This window comes from Heptranchias perlo, chromosome 8 (genome assembly GCF_035084215.1).
Source record: "Heptranchias perlo isolate sHepPer1 chromosome 8, sHepPer1.hap1, whole genome shotgun sequence".
NCBI classification, from domain to species: Eukaryota; Metazoa; Chordata; class Chondrichthyes; order Hexanchiformes; family Hexanchidae; genus Heptranchias; species Heptranchias perlo.
In genome coordinates this window covers 77883843-77904147 of record NC_090332.1, presented here as the reverse complement: position 1 = coordinate 77904147, position 20305 = coordinate 77883843, and the positions used below count along the sequence as shown (strand labels likewise).

Below are 20305 nucleotides of genomic sequence, written 5' to 3'. Positions count from 1 at the left end.
TGCACTGCCTCTGTATACGACAGGATATATACTGAGCTCTCAAGCAGTGTGGTTTTAAAGATCTGAAAGTTTGTCACACCCCAACTTATATTTGTTAAACACAATTAACAATGTATTGTAGAGAGTGATCATATTTTGGAAGAAAAGGATAAATGAAAGCCTGCACCTATAATCATTCTTACTGGTGCCGTACCATGCAGATAGTAGGTGAGCAATGAATTAAATGATCACACTTATCAATTGGCTGCTGTAGCAGGTTAACCCATTTTCATTTCTGGGACTTGTTTTACATACAATCATATGAAAATGTCAGACAGGAAACGACCAACTGGTCCATTTAGTTTGACCCATACAATCGGGATGCCTTATGCATCGCTATACACACACTCCCTACCCCACCCGGAAACATGTAATCTCTTAGGAGAGGAGAAAAAGCAGATTAAAAACCCTAAGACAATTAAGGGGGAAAAATTTGGAAAATTCCTGTCCGACCCCTTTAAGCGATCGAAACTAGTCCAGGAGACCACATTGACCCTGACTTATATTACAGGATATCTACCTCTTGATCTCCTCCCCAGCCAGAAACAGGTCCAGCTCTCTCTTGAAGGTATACAGCAAATCAGCGTTCACTGCACGAGCCAGCAACCTGTTTCATAGGTCTACTATTCTCTGAGAGGTAAAGAACCACCTAACATGCAGCCATTATTAATCCATCCCAGACTAATGTGATTAAAGTTTCCCTTATTTCTCAGTTCTAAAGGTTTTTCTGGAAATGAGTTTTTAGTAGGTGTATCTCCACTGCACAAAACTGATCATAACATTTCAGTATTGGCACTCTCAGTCAGAGAGATGGCTGTTGTGAGAAATGGAAATGCAGTAGGGATACTCTTCTGAGGTTAACAAATGTAAACAATCTTACAACACCAGGTTATAGTCCAACAATTTTATTTGAAAATCGCAAGCTTTCGGAGGCTTCCTCCTTCGTCAGGTGAATGTCAGGAAATCCTTGAACGTTTCGCATTTATATTCAGAGAACAATACCTGGTGATTACAGATAATCGTTCAAAGATTTCCAGACATTCACCTGCATCTCCACTTCTGAGGTTAGGGAGAAGGCGTATTGCTAGGGCAGGGCAGAGGAAGTTTTATTCTGCAGCTTGCCATGCTCAGCAGAGGCTTCACCTGAGTGGTACTGGTAGAGGCCATGGAAATCTCCATCGTTTTCAGTCCTTTCTTTGAATTGGAGTCTAAGATTCCTGCCCAAGAGAGGGTCCTGAGGAGAGATTAAATGGAATTCAATACAAGTATATGAAAATATTTTTTTCCATATAAAGCAAATAAATATAGTCAATCAAATACAAACATTGTAACATGTTTCCTTGCCTGAAATGTCTCTTAAACCCTACAGAAAAATTCTGCTTGATCTGAGAATAAAAGAAAACAAAAGAAAGACTTGCATTTATATAGCGCCTTTCATGACCTCGGGATGTCTCAAAGTGCTTTACAGCCAATGAAGTACTTTTGAAGTATGGTCACTGTTGTAATGTAGGAATCGTAGCAGCCAATTTGTGCACAGCTGGGTCCCACAAACAGCAATGTGATCATGACCAGATAACCTGTCTTAGTGATGTTGGTTGAGGGATAAATACTGGCCAGGACACTTGGGAGAACTCCCCTGCTCTTCTTTGATATCATGAATACATGATAAGAATTTCAGAATAAGAGAAGCCTTCCTTAAACAACCAGCTCGACCGAATGTTTACAGTTCTTTATTTGAGGAAGTTATAAAATTATAAGAGATTTACCCTTTTCTTCATAGACCACATCGCTATCTGCATGTTAACTTGTTTCATAATTTTACAAAACATCTGGAGAAATTACAACATAATTGTATGTTGTAAACTTCTATGATTCTATGATTCTATACAACATAAGGCCAACAGCCTCATCAGTTTTGATGCCTAAAAATAGAGCAACTTCACATTGCTTTGTCCAACTAAAAACAAAATTCATTGTATAATGGCCCATGGCACACAGCACAATGCTTGGATACCCCATCAAAGCATGGTTGAATCCTTAGCTAATAAAAGTTTGTCCCATTAACATGTTCTATAATTAACATCATCATTTACCCCTCTCAGTCCTCTTCTTTCTACATGGCTTTAAAACTCACCTAAAATACCATTTTAAGGAGGGAATTTTACAAGTTCACATTGCCAGCAGTAAATATTGGAAAATTACAGGTTTGCTGTCCATGATTTTTCATTCACAATTAATGGACAGAAAGTCGTGAACAGCTTTCAGTGGGTGGGTTTCCCTGCTGGCAAAACAATCTCGGAAAATTACCCCCCATATTTTATCTCACTCTGTCGCGTACTCATACAACTTTGGTGGTGTCCTCCACTACAGCGTTAGCCCTTCACTTATGTTTCTCATTAAAAATAAGTACCCGTCAATAAGCAGTGGCTAAGTATAGTGTAAGTCTTAAGATACAGAGTAATGAATAGCAAGGAGTAATTGCAAGCCTGTAATTTAATCAAAGGGTTCAGATACGCGTCATAAATCTAAGAGTGAAGCTCGACTGAATCCGTATCTGAAAGCTGTTTGAGTTAAGAAGCTGAAGACAAGTTTCTTGTTGAAAACAGTTTTTACTTTTTCATTAGTGGGGTTGTGGTTCTGTCGATGGGTTGAAACCTTTCCTGTTTAAGATAGTAATAAAATAAAAATGAAAACAAACTGAGGTGAATGAGTTTATAGTTTTTGAGCTACTGCATATATAGTTCCTAGTGGATTTGCATGTTAAAGTGACAGGTGACAGCACTGCACTGATACTCACAAAAAGGTAAATCAAGGACACCACCTTCATAGGAAAAAAATTAGGCAAAAATACACCATGCAGTTACATACCTTGTTTGAAAATATGTCATTGTGTCACGTAAACATCTTGTTACTTGCATATGAAGATGATCTTAAATTTGGAGTTTCTCTGGTCCCCATCATGAGAAGGCAAATTCTGTGCAACATGATTCTGCCGATGGGATAAGGGACTCAGTTTTAGCAACGTAAATGCGGGGAGCAGATGCAAGCACATTACACTGCTATGATTTGAACTACAGGACGGCCAAGTATAAAAGAGCCTTGACTCTTCTCTCTCCTCACTAGCAGTCCTCCTTTAAAGGTTGTTGTGATGTCATTGCTGTGAAGTTTCCAGAAGAATAAAATCTACAGTTGATTATAAGCCAATTCTGTGTTACTCACACTAGTGCTTATATGAGGGCTGGATTAAGGCACAATGTTGGGACAAAGTAAAAGCAAATTCACTCTGCATCTGGCACTGCTATATCTGACCTAGGAGTTCTTTTTTGCATTTATACTGTTCCTCTTGCATTGGTGTAAAGAAGCTTTTTACATCATATTGATAGCACACTGATACACTAGATTACTTCAATATAACTCCAACAAGCTCACGTCAATTCAGTGCTTAGCAAAGCGACACTACCTGATAAAGGTGGTCTGGTGGCATCAGCACCATCAGCCCACCATTTCCAGGAACTCAGGTGGTCTCTTGAAGTTTCTCGTGCAAGAAAGGAACTGACCATCCCAACAGCTGTTTCGCAACCAGAACTTTCACTTAGTTGGAGGCCATTAAGCAGAACTCATATGCAGTTAAAGTGCTCTCCTTTCTGTGGCTCAAAGGCAATGTGAATAAGTAGTATAATTCCATGCTGTCGTCTCACCGCTCCAAAAATAATACATCAGTATCATTCTGGTACCAATATTTTACCAAGACAGCATACTTCCACCCTGCAACATTGCTTAACTTTGCCCCATCTCACCCCCTCTAACATTGAAATTCTTATCCATGCTTTAATTATCTCAAGACTGGACTTCTTGAACACTCTCCTTACCGACCTCCCAAATTCATCCCTATACAAATGCCAACTTGTCCAAACTCCACTGCCTCACTAGGTCTCGCTCGCCCAATACCGTTGACATCCACTGGCTGCCTGTTTCCAATTCACTAACTCAAAATCTTTGTCCTTATTTATTTTTTTTTAATATTCATTCATGGGATGTAGGCGTCGCTGGCGAGGCCGGCATTTATTGCCCATCCCTAATTGTCCTTGGGAAGGTGGTGGTGAGCCGCCTTCTTGAACCACTGCAGTCTGTGTGGTGAAGGTTCTCCCACAGTGCTGTTAGGTAGGGAGTTCCAGGATTTTGACCCAGCGACGATGAAGGAACGTCAATATATTTCTAAGTCGGGATGGTGTGTGACTTGGAGGGGAACGTGCAGGTGGTGTTGTTCCCATGTGCCTGCTGTCCTTGTCCTTCTAGGTGGTAGAGGTCGCGGGTTTGGGAGGTGCTCTCGAAGAAGCCTTGGCGAGTTGCTGCAGTGCATCCTGTAGATGGTACACACTGCAGCCACAGTGCGCCGGTGGTGGAGGGAGTGAATGTTTAGGGTGGTGGATGGAGTGCTACTCAAGCGGGCTGCTTTATCTTGGATGGTGTCGAGCTTCTTGAGTGTTGTTGGAGCTGCACTCATCCAGGCAAGTGGAGAGTATTCCATCACACTCCTGGCTTGTGCCTTGTAGATGGTGGAAAGGCTTTGGGGAGTCAGGAGGTGAGTCACTCGCCACAGAATATCCAGCCTCTGACCTGCTCTTGTAGCCACAGTATTTATGTGGCTGGTCCAGTTAAGTTTCTGGTCAATGGTGACCCCCAGGATGTTGATGGTGAGGGATTTGGCAATGGTAATGCCATTGAATGTCAAGGGGAGGTGATTGGATTCTCTCTTGTTGGAAATGGTCATTGCCTGGCACCTGTCTGGCGCGAATGTTACTTCTATAAGTCTATAAGACTATAAGTCCCTCCATGGCCATGCTCCAACTATTTCAACAAATCTTTTCTGGCTCTACGTCCCAGTTTGTGCCCTATGTTTATCCGACTCTTGACTCCTGTGTATCCCTCCCCCTTCCTCCGCCTCCCCAGCTTTCCTCAGTCGTGGCGACCTTGGCCCCACACTCTTGAACTTCCCCCTTAAACCTCTTTTCCTAGTCACTTTCCTCCCTGCCAAAAGTGGAAAAATGCTCAATTCCCCCGGCACTGACATTCCTCACTAAGAATAAGAATATCCATTTGGAAAAAGTCCTATGTACATTGGCCTAGGTTTTCCAATCATAACACTGATGGTAACCCATGGGTTACAGTTAGCATTATGATTGTAAAACCTAGGCCAGTGTATCTCCAAAACTACCAATGTAGACTTTATTCCAGCTAAACATTATTGTATACTATAACATGTATGATGGCCAAATTTTTTTATGGGCACAACTTCGAGTTACTTGAACAGTAAATTATTTTTCATATTCCCATATATTATTAAATGCATTAAGTAAGTTTGATTTCTCATTCTATGGGGGGAGAGAATGAATCATTTTCAGACTGCAGTAGCTTGACAACTGAATGTAAAACTGAAGATTTAGTGTCTTCATGTTGTAGACTGACAAAAAAGAGCTTTGAAGTGGGTTCCATGCATTTTTTTCTCTTCAGCTGTTCACAATAAGTAGAAACAGATGTTGGTTATAGAACAACAATGTTTTGACATGCAAGCTACTATTTAATTTTCACCATTGTCGGCCTAAAGTCCAATTTATGTCAGAGATCTTCCTACCCACTCCAACATAGAGGTCACATTCAGTTCAAAACAGAGTAAACTGAATTCGATCAACTACCCTTTTTTTAATCTGTGGCTTCCCAGATTCAGCTCTGGTACCAAATCAATAGTGATTTGCAAACCTAATGCACATATAGAGGTTTACGTTCCTGCAGGGAAAAAAAATAGAGGTAGCAGGAGATTCACAGAAGCCACTTATAATTAATATGATTGAGACTAATTGTGGCTGGATTGTCCCATGAGCACATCAACTGCTGCCTGTGGCACGTCATCATTGGTGGTAATCAAACACTTATAGTAATTACCTCTACTCCGTATCATCCACATATTGTTAAACACAACCTTAACGCAATAGTGAAAATTTCATAAAGCACCACTTAAGACAAATATTAGTAGTGGATCTAATTCAATTTAACCAGACTTTTTTGAGCGACGCTAAAATTGTATTATCCGGGTCAAATTGTGGGTCAACATGTTCCACTGTCTTTCTTTATCCAAAATGTACAGGCTTTTTTTTGCCAGTTTTTTCAGTTCCTCATCTCCTAAAGGCATTTACCTCTGCTGATGTGTGCTATTTATGGGGGCTAGTCATCCCTAGAGCTTTGCCCAAGAGACCATTCTTTATATGTGAAGCCAAACATGAGTGTCAGCAAGCATTTAACTGTGGGGCCACCATAGCTGATCTTGATCCTGTTCTTGCCTAACATCTATATTTGTACTTTCCATCGCTTGTCTCTGGATAACAATCTGGGCTAGCTGCTTTTCCCCTCCCTAGCCCAAGGGGACTAAGGCCAAATGTAGCACCCCTACTGCCACCTGGCTGAGATCAGGAAGTCCAGCACAGACGAGAAATCAAACCTGGAACCTTCTGTTTGGTGTGGCTCAGTTATATATTGGTCCAGATTTTGCTGTAGCAGGGCATCTAACGGCATCTGCCATTAGTTAGACTTGCCCTTGCACGTTTACGTTTTTAATTTTTTTGTGTGGCAAGTTGCTGAAAGTGCGAGCTGATAATGGCACAGCGAGGGTAACAGGGCATCTGGGACGTGAGCGAACAGGGCAAGCAACTGTGCATCTCCTTAACCGATCACATTGAAGGACTGTGAAATAAACAGCGCAAGGACTGAGAAGGAAGTGTAAATTAGAGTGGATGAATTCAATGTCAAATCAGGTACAGAAAGAGAAATAAAGGGAGAACAAATGATTGGATTAACAGAGAGAAAAAAAAGAGACAGAAAGGAACAGTAAAAACAAAATTTAAAAATTGTCATTTTAAAAATCTCACACATCAATTAATACCTGAAGGAATGAGAGTCCACACTTGTAATAGTTAATTTTCAGGGCAGTAGAGGTTGACTGGCAGTAATTACCAGTTATCACATTGTTAAAAGGGTACTTGCGCTTGACATGACAAGACTTAACTTTCTGTGGGGAGTTTAGTTCATATCTACCACGCAAATACAGCAACTTCTTGCCATTCAATGCATTTCAATGTTGAGGCAGACAGCGAGCTAGATGCCGTTCTCGTGAAGCTAACGGTGGAGTGGCGCAACTCGGACAGCAACTTTTGGATATCCATGTTTAACTGCATACCTGTTCCTCGCCTGAAGTTGCTGTACCATTTATGCTTAAATAACGGTGAGCGCCATTAGCCTCACCGTTATTTTGACGGCAAAATCTGAGTCAATGCCTTTACCAACTAAGCCACTGGAGAAGCTACCTCCCACTGTCTTACACTGGGCTGCAGGGTCCACTTTATCCAAGACTGAAATGCGAGATGTGAATTTCATTACACGGTACACACAATTTAAAATGGTAATTTAAATATTAATAAACTTTAATATTTCACACATTGTAATATTTATGAATAATGAATTGGCACCAGGAAAGTCCCCTTGTGTCATTGTTTATAAAACACTGAAGGTTCATGACCAATACTGCTACACTGCAGATAAAGTGAGGAGGGTATTAGCATGTATAGCTAGAACAGTTAAATACAAAACCAGAAATATAATTACCATAGAATCTTACAACACAGAAGGAGGCCATTCGACCCACCGTGTCTGTGCCAGCTCTTTTGAAAGAGCAGTCCAATTTAGTCCCACACTCCAGCTTTTTCCCCATAATCCTGCAAATTAATCCTCTTCAAATACATGTCCAATTGCCTTTTGTTAGACTATGCAGGTGTGTGCTAAAAGTGGAATAAGTATCAAAGAATTGTTTTTACGCAATCTATGTTATCATGAAATACATTTAGTATATAACCACACATATTGTACAAATTATAAGTCTATATCAGGGACTTTTACTAGGGATAGCCACAGACACTCAGTATATTAAGGTGGTCAGCGGGGGAGAGGTGTATTCTAAACCCACAGCTCACTCTTTGTTTGAGATGACTGGGAATGGGCGAGCCGCCTTTCCCCAGAGAGATAAAAAGTCATACATACTGATGAGGTTAAGTGCCTTGCCATTGTCCTGAGCAAGGTAGCATCACTAGCCCGTCATCTTTTGATGAAGTTAAGTGTCTTGCCATTGTCTCAGCAAGTCGATGATGTCAGGTCAGGTGCCGCCCAGTCGGGATCCCTTTTGTCAAGCTGATGGGCTACTACTGGCCTCACTATCTGTGCTGAGGATGTTTAGTCAGCTCACCACAGGACTTCCTGCTAAACAGTGTATAAAGACACAGCTCAAACAAAGGCTGAGCATAGAGGATCCCTCAGGAGCAGCAGACTAGAGTTAAGGCGGATGTGCTGGCAGGAGCCTAACGCCCATGTTGGAAGAAGCAAAGAAGTCTGCAGAAGGCAGGATCTGCGGGATGCAAGAGGGTGGGGGCCGCGAGGACCGCAAGAGGTGAGAGGCCAAGGCACGAGCTCTACCCAGAGTGGAAGCGAGTAATATATCTCCAGTTTCCATCTTGTAAACTGCTGCTTAAATACTGAGTGTATTAAATTGTTCTTCGTAATAAAGTATGTGCCACTGTAACCAATTGAGGTTGACTCGGTCTTTTGGAACCGGAAGTGAGTGGTGGAGCAGGGGCTCACTAAGTGGTCAAGCAAACCGTCTATATATTCACAATACTTTTGAAAGTTCCTATGGAATCTGCTTCCACCACCTTTTCAGGTAGTGCATTCCATATCTTAACAACTCTCTGTGTGAAAAAAATTCTCCTTGTTTTCCCTCTAGTTCTTTTGCGAAGTATTTTAAATCTATGACCTCTGGTTACTGACTCATTTGCCAGAGGAAATAGTTTCTCCCTACTTGCTCCATCAAAACCCCTCATAATTTTGAAAACCTCTATTAGGTCTCCCCTTAACCTTCTCTGCTCTAAGGAGAACAATCCTAGCTTCTCCAATCTCTCCATATAACTGAAGTCTCTCAACCCTGGTACCATCCTGGCAAACCTCCTCTGTACCCTTGCCAAGGCCTTGACATCCTTCCTAAAGTGTGGTGTCCAGAATTGTACACAATATTCCAGCTGAGGCCTAACCAGTGATTTGTAAAGATTTAGCATGACTTCCTTGTTTTTGTATTCAATGCCCCTATTTACAAAGCCAAGTATCCCATACGCTTTCTTAACTGCCTTATCAACTTGCCTTGCCACCTTCAAAGATTTGTGAATATGCACCCCCAGGTCCCTCTGCTCTTGCACCCCCCCTCAAAATAGTACGATTTAGATTATATGGCCATATGCATCACTTCACACTTACCCACATTAAATTGCCCAATCCACCAGTCTGTCTATGTCCTCCTGAAGTCTGATACTATCCTACTCACTATTCACTACGTTGCCAAGTTTTGTATCATCCACAAACTTCGAAATTGTACTCCCTATGCTCAAGTCCAGGTCATTTATTTATTACAAGATATACCTTGCATAAGACTTCAGTACAGCCCCATCTAGAATACTATGCCCAATTTTGATCTCTGATCTCCTTACATGATGGAGGATATCGACACCTCGGAGAAGGTCTGGAGGAGGTCAATCAAAATTATACCAAATTTCAGGTCCTTAGTTACCAGGACAGACTCAGGAAAAAAACCCACAGGGGATATGACTGAAGTCTTTAAAATGATGACGGGGATAGATTCTGTTCAGGTCAATAGGTTATTTGAGCTGGATAGGTTGGGTAGGACGAGGGGCCATCAGTACAAAACACAAAAGCATAGAGTTAGGTTAGATGCCAGGAAGTACTATTTTCACACAGAGTCATCAACTTCTAGAATAGATTGCAGAATGTACAGTGAGTATGGATTCACTTCAGGCCTTCAAAGGAAAACTGGACTATTTGCTGCGAATGAAAGACTTCTCATTATAGAAGGTAGGTGGGACTAGTGTTACCAGTTACTGCAGTCTTCTGGAGTTCACTTGATTGCATTCAGAGGTCAGGGAGGTTTTTCCTAAATTGGCCTAATGTTTTTCCTCTGTTTTTGTTTTTGCCTCTACGATTTCTTTGGTTAAGTTAGAAATCAAAACAATCTTTGGTAATAAGTATTAGAATTTGAATCTGTGTTATGAAGTTTGGGACTGAAATTCCGCTCCCAGTGGCACAGGCATATGTCGGACAAAGAGGGAGTGGAGAATTAGAATCTTTGGCCTTGTGCCCATTTTGTACTGATTTACATTAGCCTTGAGTTTTCCAATGGGGCAATGCTGGGGCACAAGAGGCTTGTGCTGTCCCTGGCATAAACTTTATTAGAGCATTTGGGGCATGCCCAGCAGTTGTGTTCTTGCTGTCCCCTAGTATTCCAGTGCATTACACCTTTGTCTTGAAGCCAGTGCTGAAGCTCACTCTTGTAAGTACACAGCCATAAAAAATGGCTTTGAAATTGTCCAAATTGACCTTTTGATGAGATTAATACAGTTCTAATTTTTGGGGCATATTTGGTTTCTTGACATTGCACTATTGCTTGTTTCTTTGGATTGGATGTTTTTATTTGTTCCCTTTTGTTTGGTTGCAACTTTACTTCTGGATCTTACCATTTAAGACATTTTGCCTCATATAAGCTGTTCTGCCTGCCTGCTGCATATTAGCAGTCTCTTGTCTCATCTCAGCACAAGACATGGCAGAAAATGCTGAATTTCAAACTTTGCAGCCAACAGAAAGTGCAGGTGTCACTTTAAGCAGTTGCACCAGCATATTTCTGCTCCTGACCAGGAAATCCCAACCTCTGTGCTCCCGGTACATGATGCAAATTGCTCTGGGAATGTATTAACAATACTTAAATGAGGGGACAATAGAAAATGCATGGACGTCCCCACTGTACACGAGCAGTGCAAAATGCTCTGGACAAAATGCACTAGCACCACCAATGTGCCCAGAGCAGAATTTCAGTCCCTTTAAGAGGGTCAAACTCAGGGTGAAGTGTCACATCAGCTGCAGTGGTCACAAAACTCATCTTAACCTCACCAAGTTGGCTACCAGAGGATCCAAAGAACTCTGATTAACAATATCCCTAAACCACGGGGGGGGGGGGGGGGGGGAGAATGCTTGATTGTGGACCAGTGTAATCAGGTGCCTGACAACTGAAACAATTTGCTTGGCTAAATATACTTAGGCTACTTGCAAACTTCAATGCAGTATCATTTTGCAGTTTAAAGGCAGTTTCAGGGTACGGTCATCTGTCTCATGAAGACCATGCAAACTGTTGCAAATGCCATAATAAAGTTTGTAAGAAGACAGGGAAGAATTTGGACCCTGGAGATGTAGATAGGAGAAGGAGGAAACAGCCTGGGGCTACAAGAGAAAGATTGTCAATTCCACAAGCGCATGTTATGAAACATCACCTGAGGACACCGCAGAGACTTTGCTGAGAGGGAAACACTTTTTCTTCGAATGAGTTTCCCAGTTCTTTAGAAATGCCAACCTAGCCTCTGAAACCTTCACCACCAAGACCAATTCTGGTAAGAGCCTCTAAGCACCTTAGAGTCATGCGGCTAGAAATTGGACCGACTAGTGCTCGTTGTTTCGGCGCTATGCGGCCTCTCGAAGTGCCAAGATGGCGCCTTGGCTACGCACGCACGTTTCTAGCGTGACATGCGCCAGGCGCCATCTTGGTGTAGGTATTCGCGCATGCGCAAATAACGAATGCCAGCAGCATGTAAAGTAAGAGAAAATGGATTCAATCAGTGTGCAACATTGATTTAAAGTGATAGACACCATTTTGGGACTTAACGCTCCACTCAATGCACAGTCTTAACTGTGACCATCTGAACATTAGAGTGCCTGGAGGACCCCCCCCCACCAGCGCTTTTAAAGGGACCATGCAGGTTAGTTGCTGGATTATTGCTTCTGGCTGCTGATGCATTTTTAACTGTTTTTGGAGGTCTCCTAGACTTGAATACTAGGATGAGGGCTCATAGCCTAACATTTAGAGCCAGGACGTGAAGTTAGGAAACGCTTCTATACGCAAAGGGTGGGAGAAACTTGGAACGCTCTTCTACAGATGGCAGTTGATGCTAGCTCAATTGTGAATTTTAAATCTGAGATTGATAGATTTCTGTGAACTAAGGGTATTAAGGGATATGGGGCTAAGGCGGGAATATGGAGTTAGGTCACAGGTCAACCATGATCTCATTGAATGGCTGAACAGGCTCAAGGGGCTAAATGCCACTGCCACTTGCTGCCTCCTGTTATGCACCACCTTCTCCTTCAAGAAAGTGGGACATGTCTGGGTGATGTGTCTGGTTGAATAGCTGCCAGTGTGTGTGGCCTGTGAGTTGTGGGTGGGCGGCTTGCAGCAGCGGTAATGTGTAAGGGTGAGAGGAAGCATCTGATTGGCAGAGTTGAGTACTGATGGAAAGAGTTTATTGGTATGTGGGTGATGGGGGGTGTAGTGCGTGGTGCAGTTGGTAGGAGACGCCACTTGACAGTTGACCTCACTCACCTTGACCACTCGTGTCAAAGCATTGAACTTCTTCCTGCACTGCATCCGTGTTCATGGTGTTATGCGCCTGGCATTGACTTCGTTCCCTACTGCCTCCCACTGCTTTTTGAGCATATGTCTTGAGGGCCTCTTGCCACCCACCTCCCCCTCTGCGGATATAGGAGGTTCTTCATTCTGCCCACCTCTTGCACCAAGGCCTCGAGTGCATCATCAGAGAACCTTGGTGCATGCACTCTCGCAGGCCTGTTACAAACTCAGATCGGCAGATTGGTGAGGTCTGGCATGCAGATTGGAGGATGTGGGATTTAGTAGTGCGCAACCTTTAGTCAATGTTTTAACATAATTCATCAGTTTGTAAACATAGGAACGGGACCTGCATCTGTATTTCACGTGTGCAATGTCTGATCTCCGTTCAGACTCCGTGCAGACAGCAGACCGTTATTTTCAGCAAATAACAGGTACCTGCTACCTTTAAGAGACATCCTTCATTTAAGAGATTCGGGCTTCCTCTGCGGGTGGAAAGTGCACATTTCCTTGAATCCTTGTGTCGGGCCTGGTTTTTAACGCTGCTGCCAGGTAAGTACTCAGGCCGGACAAACGTCTCGTCCTGCCTACGCTGGAAGCACCGGGCGCGGGTTAGTCGCAGATCATGCTACCTGCGCTCGATTATTGGCCTTGTCCAATTTAACCCCCATAGAATCTTACAGCACAGAAGGAGGCCTTTCGATCTGTCTTTGACAGACCTGTCCAATCTAGTGCCACACCTCAGCTTTTTCCCCATAACCCTGCAAATTAGTCCTCTTCAAATACATGTCCAATTGCCTTTTGAAAGTTTCTATGAAATCTGCTTCCACCACCCTTTCAGGTAGTGCTTTCCAAATCTTAACAACCTTCCGAGTGAAAAAAATTCTCCTCATTTCCCTTCTAGTTCTTTTGCCAATTATTTTAAATCTATGACCTCTGGTTACTGACCCACTTGCCAGGGGGAAACAGTTTCTCTCTACTTGCTCCATCAAAACCCCTCATTATTTTGAAAACCTCTATTAGGTCTCCCCTTAACCTTCTCTGCTCTAAGGAGAACAATCCCAGCTTCTCCAATCTCTCCATATAACTGAAGTCTCTCATCCCTGGTATCATCCTGGTAAACCTCCTCTGCACCCTCTCCAAGGCCTTGACATCCTTCCTAAAGTGTGGTTCCCAGAATTGTACACAATACTCCAGCTGAGGCCTAACCAGTGATTTATAAATATTCAGCACGACTTCCTTGTTTTTGTATTCAATGCCCCTTATTTACAAAGCTATGTATCCCTTACGCTTTCTTAACTGCCTTATCAACTTACCTTCAAAAATTTGTGAATAAGCACCCCCATGTCCCTCCGCTCTTGCACCCCCCTCAAAATAGTGCCATTTAGATTATACTGTCTTTCCATGTTGTTCCTCCCAAAATGCATCACTTCACACTTATCCACATTAAATTGCATCTGCCAAGTGTCTGCCCATTTCACATAGTCTGTCTATGTCCTCCTGAAATCCGCTACTATCCTCCTCACTATTTACTACATTGCCAAGTTTTGTATCATCTGCAATGCCATATTTTGAATATATTTTACAATATTTTCCCCTTTTGTTGCAAACTTCTAAAACGCACCTGTTTATAAATGGTTGTGCTCATCAAGGTGAAGGATGTCTAGCTGGAGGCTGGAATACTTTTCCACTTCAGCTACAAGGTTAATACTCAGCACTCCCAGGTACAACATGGTTAGATGCAGAGCAGAATTCCCTCAGTCTGCCCTAACAATATGCCTTACATCAACCTCAAAAGAACACACCTACTGCACTTTGGGGTAGTGGAGTGTGCTGGTTTTTTTCCAGTAGGGAGCAAGTTCCTGTCAAATACAGGAATCCCCGTATTCTTGGTAGCACCGCGTTCATCTTAAATCTTTGAAATACTGAGGATTGGAACACAATGAAGAAACCATGATGGAATTCCAGGTAATTAGTCATTATGTATACAAAAGTATTTTTTTATCTTAACACACCACCTGCATATTAACTGAATTCTAATTTTACAAAGACTGGGTAGTGCAATGGATTAGAATACAGCTCTTCACTTCTGATGCCTGGTTTAGAATCTAGCCCACACTAATAAGATGGAAGTCCTTTCTTACTGTCAGTTGTATTGGTTGTGTGTGTAATGTGTCTCAACCCAGTTCCTGGTTGGTATGGGCCCACAGGGCAAAACTACATATAATTTGGCACTAAGTTTGCAATCTTACTGTGGGAGATGGAGGGTGGGGAGAATGTTAAGGCACCTTATAGAGGGAGTGTAATTCCACCTCTAACATGCTATACCTGAGCTGCACGACAACACTGTGTGGATGCAAAATTTGGAAAAGTGTTCCACTCCCTAACGCTGACATTCTTCATCTTGGTGACAGCAAAAAATTGCCTTCCCAGCCAAAATAAACCTGAATTTTTGCAACTCTGTTCACCAAGGGGAAAGGTAGTTCCACATTTATGTAACCAAATGCAATTAAGATCTTAGGAAAATCAACATTGGTATGAAAGGTTGCTGCGTTGATATTTGGTGCTCCGAGATCAAGGTAAAACTAAGGCAATGGCCAGCCTGCTTGAAAATACACAGTAGTAACTTAAGTGATGTTCCTGCACCCTGTGGATTTTTGGATGTCAGAGTGATCTTCAGAACTCATCGTGCATAGATGTTTAGAGTTGTCATCAGCTTCACAGCTGCAGGCAAGTCTAAAACTGTAAAACTCTAACTCCTCATGCAACTCTACACAGAGACAAAATATAATTTGCTTCCTTGGGCTAGATTGACATCCAATTTGTTTTTCTCAAATAGCCAAGAAACTCCAGTGGGTCGAATAAACCCACAGCAAAGGATGTGACCTCCTCCGCCTCTCCATGGCAGCAGCTGCCACACGCGTCATCTCTTCTCTCCATTGTCAGGATGTGACTGCATGCTGGTGTTTATTGTGCTCTTTTCGATGGATTTGGCCATTATTAGGACCAGCTGCAGTAAGGTTTAATTAATGGCCAGGCTTGGTGCAAAAATGATTGAAACACAAATACCTTGTGCATTGCTATTAATAACAACATACCCTCCCCCTTCAATTAAAGTACTCATTGAGTTGAATAACGCTGCGGATATGAATGAACTCTGGCTCAATTTTTAAAGGGAAACTTGTGCCAATATTCAAAATGGTAAATAGCGCTGAAGCAGTGAAAATAGTGCTTGCACTACTGAGCCTCTGGGGAAATTTCATTCAATATCTTTTACAATTGACCCTTCACTTCCAGTTTGCAACACAAAGTCAATTCATTTCACCAAACTCATTTAGATAACAGAGTGAAAACAGCAGCTGGCAGGAATCTTTCTTTTTTTAAAAAAGCCTCTGCTGAGAATTTCCAGACGTGATACTAAGATATCGTTATCAGTTCCTAGGCACAACGTTCTTTGTTACATACTGTGGTCACAAATGTGCTTACACTGTTTTTGAAATCTGCTGATGAATACTGTGGTTTGAACAAAAGAGAACAAAGAATCGTCAGTGATGATTCATCTCGCTGTTTAAGTAGCAACGGATTACATCCAGATAACTGCAAACCTTCCTGGCACAGTCTGGCACCAGGATAACTAATCACATCAAGAGTATCCCACAACTATTAACAATAGACCAAGGATTACTTTATTTTGATTTCTTTGCTTTAGAGTGAATTAAAAGCCAGGCACATTCAGTGCAGGGAATTGTACTGTTATTGAGGGAAGATAACCAAAAATGTAATTATAGTACAGCATTAATGAGTTGCTGCAAATAATTTATCTCTAAAAATATCCTATTATCGAGCCCACACACTCCATACCTGAAGCTGTAACAGTGATGCTCATTTAGCAGATCAGGTTTGAATCCCACTCTTGATCAATGCCAGTACCTTGAGGGTAAGTTTTGCATTTTCCTTTTCCTTCTTTCATCAATTTTCTCTCCTCCTCTGCTTTCCTCAAGGTGTCGTTTGGTGACCAGATGCATCCATTAGTTCATCCAAGTGCCTATTCTTCATGTACCAACCTTGACAGAGAATGGCAGAAGGCTATTCAACTGCAACAGCATTGCAGCCAAGTCTGGTCTTGTCCTCACCACCAGGCTTTTATTTTTAACTTGTTCCTGGGATGTGGGTGACTGGCGAGGAAGTATTTATTACCTATCCCTGGTTGCACTGGTGGGCTTATGAGTCAACTAACAGAGTCATAGAATGCCGATCAAAAGAAGGAACGCTGGCTGATTTTCCCTCTCTAATCCAGGGGCCTTGAGACAAATTTAATGCCCCTACTCCGGCCTCTGCTGAATCCAGCTAACTGAGAACAGACATGGGAGCAGAGCTGGGATCTTCCTGGAATGTGTGGTGTATGTTCTTCATGTGTGTGCGTGCACATACTGAATGACTAAAAAGCATTTGAAAAATAATGAAAACAAGATAAAGCCCTCATCATCATAAAAAAAGTAGACTAGTCAAGGCCAAATGTAATGTTTTCTTCCATTACATCCAATTGATAATCTTCCACTAAAAACAGAGGGGCCATGAGAGGGCATTAATAAATGTGTATGCTGCTCTGTGGTTATTGCCCTCTTGTGCTTCTATTGTTTTCAATGGGAAGACAAGCTTTTGGCATGTTGCCTACACAGTTGATTCACAAAGGGAGAACTATGTTAACTGCTTAAAAAAGCCTAAAATTGTGTTGAATTGCAAATAAGACATGTCCACGCAGCAGTAATTTTTTAATATATGGAACAGTGGGACTTCAGGCAGACCAAAGAAAAGTCTTAAAGCCCGCAATCGGCCCACATGCCATGCCATTACATACGATGTAATACTGCACCAGATTCCACAGAACGCCATTGTGTTTTAACAGTGATGGATCTTCCTGCCTTAAAACAACAAATCAAATTAAAACTGCAAAAATGAGAAAAAGGATTATACGAGAGAGTTTTAGATGAAAGCACCATCAGCACCATCAAAGCACCTCCCAAAACCACAACCTCCACCACCTGGAAGGACAAGAGCAGCAGGTGCATGGGAACCCCATCACCTCCAAGTTCCCCTCCAAGTCACACACCATTCCGACTTGGACGTATATCACCGTTCCTTCATCGTCCCTGGGTCAAAATCCTGGAACTCCCTCCCTAACAGCACTGTGGGAGAACCTTCACCACATGGGCTGCAGCGGTTCAAGAAGACGGCTCACCACCACCTTCTCAAGGGTAATTAGGGATGGGCAATAAATGCTGGCCTTTCCAGTGACACCCATATCCTGCAAATGAATTTCAAAAAGTCATATTTTTTTTATTCATTCATGGGATGTGGGCGTCACTGGCGAGGCCAGCATTTATTGCCCATCCCTAATTGCCCTTGAGAAGGTGGTGGTGAGCCGCCTTCTTGAACCACTGCAGTCCGTGTAGTGAAGGTTCTCCCACAGTGCTTGTAGGAAGGGAGTTCCAGGATTTTGACCCAGCGACGATGAAGGAACGTCCATATACCTCCAAGTCGGGATGGTGTGTGACTTGGAGGGGAACGTGCAGGTGGTGTTGTTCTCATGTACCTGCTACCCTTGTCCTTCTAGGTGGTAGAGGTCGTGGGTTTGGGAGGTGCTCTCGAAGAAGCCTTGGCAAGTTGCTGCAGTGCATCCTGTGGATGGTGCACACTGCAGCCACTGTGCGCCGGTGGTGAAGGGAGTGAATGTTCAGGGTGGTGGATGGGATCCCAATCAAGCGGGCTGCTTCGTCCTGGATGGTGTCGAGCTTCTTGAGCGTTGTTGGAGCTGCACTCATCCAGGCAAGTGGAGAGTATTCCATCATATTCCTGACTTGTGTCATGTAGATGGTGGAAAGGCTTTGGGGAGTCAGGAGGTGAGTCACTCGCCGCAGAATACCCAGCCTCTGACCTGCTCTTGTAGCCACAGTATTTATGTGGCTGGTCCAGTTAAGTTTCTGGTCAATGGTGACCCCCAGGATGTTGATTGTAGGGGATTCGGCGATGATAATGCCATTGAATGTCAAGGGGAGGTGGTTAGACTCTGTCTTGTTGGAGATGGTCATTGCCTGGCACTTGTCTGGCACGAATGTTACTTGCCACTTATCAGCCCAAGCCTGGATGTTGTCCAGGTCTTGCTGCATGCGGGCACAGACTGTTTCATTATCTGAGGGGTTGCGAATGGAACTGAACACTGTGCAGTCATCAGCGAACATCCCCATTTCTGACCTTATGATGGAGGGAAGGTCATTGATGAAGCAGCTGAAGATGGTTGGGTCTCGGACACTGCCTTGAGGAACTCCTGCAGCAATGTCTTGGGGCTGAGATGATATATATCCACCTTGTACATGAGAGTTGGATTTATGGTTCTCGGCTCACCAACTAACTTTGTGTTCCTTTTGATTGAGAACATGTTGTTTTCTTAAACCATAATATTTTGCATTGCAATACAAAATAGTTAACTCTTTTTCCACTTTTTTCAATAGATAAACATATATTTGGACGTAAGACTTAAGAGAACTGATAAAGGCCAAACGTAATCTTAAACCCAAAATTATAACCAAAAGCCTGAAAAGAATCCACAATCCTCGTGAAAGGTAACATGACAAAGCTACTATCAACCAAAATTCTCACCTACATGTCAGTTGTATTACACATACATTTTTTCTCTATTCCACCATTATGTTCTTTCCCTTGTGATATTTAAATGGCACCTCTCCTTCCTGACTCAGGTCCCAGTTTCCATTGCTGATTTTAAATCTTCTCCTCCCCGTATTTTCCCTGTTTGGGGCTGTTTCCGATTAGGTGGGGCTTTCAGATTAGGTTCTGGATGGTTCTTGTGACAGATTGTGGGATCTTGTAGTGGGTCAGACCGATCTGTTGGAGCTCAATGGAGATTACCTCACCACCCAGGATTTTACCTATTCTTCATTCTGCAGTCTATGCAGCACAGGGGAGCTGATCACATTAAAATTAACCAGGAGTTCTGTGAATTACCAATCTGTACCAATCAGAGTCACAGACAGCAGCCCCTGAGTCCGACAAGTTCGTCACAGGCTCTAACTCCAAAGTTGGACCAATTGCTGTTCAATCAGCTGGACGCCCATAAAGCTAGCTGAGGTAGAAAGGATACTTTTTTTTCAAAAAATATACTTTGTTCATAAAATTTGCAGCAATACATATAATAGTTATCATATTACATTCCAAACATACACAATACAGATTATACAATTTGCAGGTTACATCAAGTACAGTTCAATGAACGCATTGTACATAATTACAGTTCATGACACTCTAGGGTGCCGCATTGCATTACACTCAATACAGATTATTGATAATAGATTCATTACAGGTACATTGCAGATTCATTACAGGTACATTACATCAATTTGAATTTTACATTCTGCCCGAGGGGGTTTTTCCCTGATTGCAGCCCCTCGGTATACAATGGCGGGAAGGCTCTAAATGGTTGCCTTTCCTCACAGAGCCTTTGCGGCGGCCGCACCCAGCCTCAGTGCGTCCCTGAGCACGTAGTCCTGGACTTTGGAATGTGCCAGTTTGCAACACTCGGCCGAGGACAGCTCCGTGCACTGGAAGACCAGCAAGTTTCAGGCAGACCAAAGGGCGTCTTTCACTGAGTTGATGGTCTTCCAGCATCAGTTGATGTCTGTCTCGTTGTGCGTCCCCGGGAACAGC

The 20305-nt window shown here is 42.8% G+C and overlaps 1 long non-coding RNA gene across 2 annotated transcripts; it reads right to left on the bottom strand.

The window, feature by feature from the left end:
• Positions 1-928: 928 nt before the first annotated feature.
• LOC137324238 (uncharacterized) lies at positions 929-16980 on the bottom strand. 2 transcript variants are annotated; one of them, XR_010963563.1, is made up of 3 exons: positions 16448-16980; positions 2908-3028; positions 929-1273 (listed from the first exon to the last, which is right to left on the bottom strand). It is a non-coding gene; the product is annotated as an uncharacterized lncRNA (long non-coding RNA). The 2 variants fall into 2 exon arrangements; XR_010963562.1 differs by lacking the exon at positions 16448-16980 and having other exon boundaries at positions 2908-3109.
• Positions 16981-20305: the final 3325 nt, after the last annotated feature.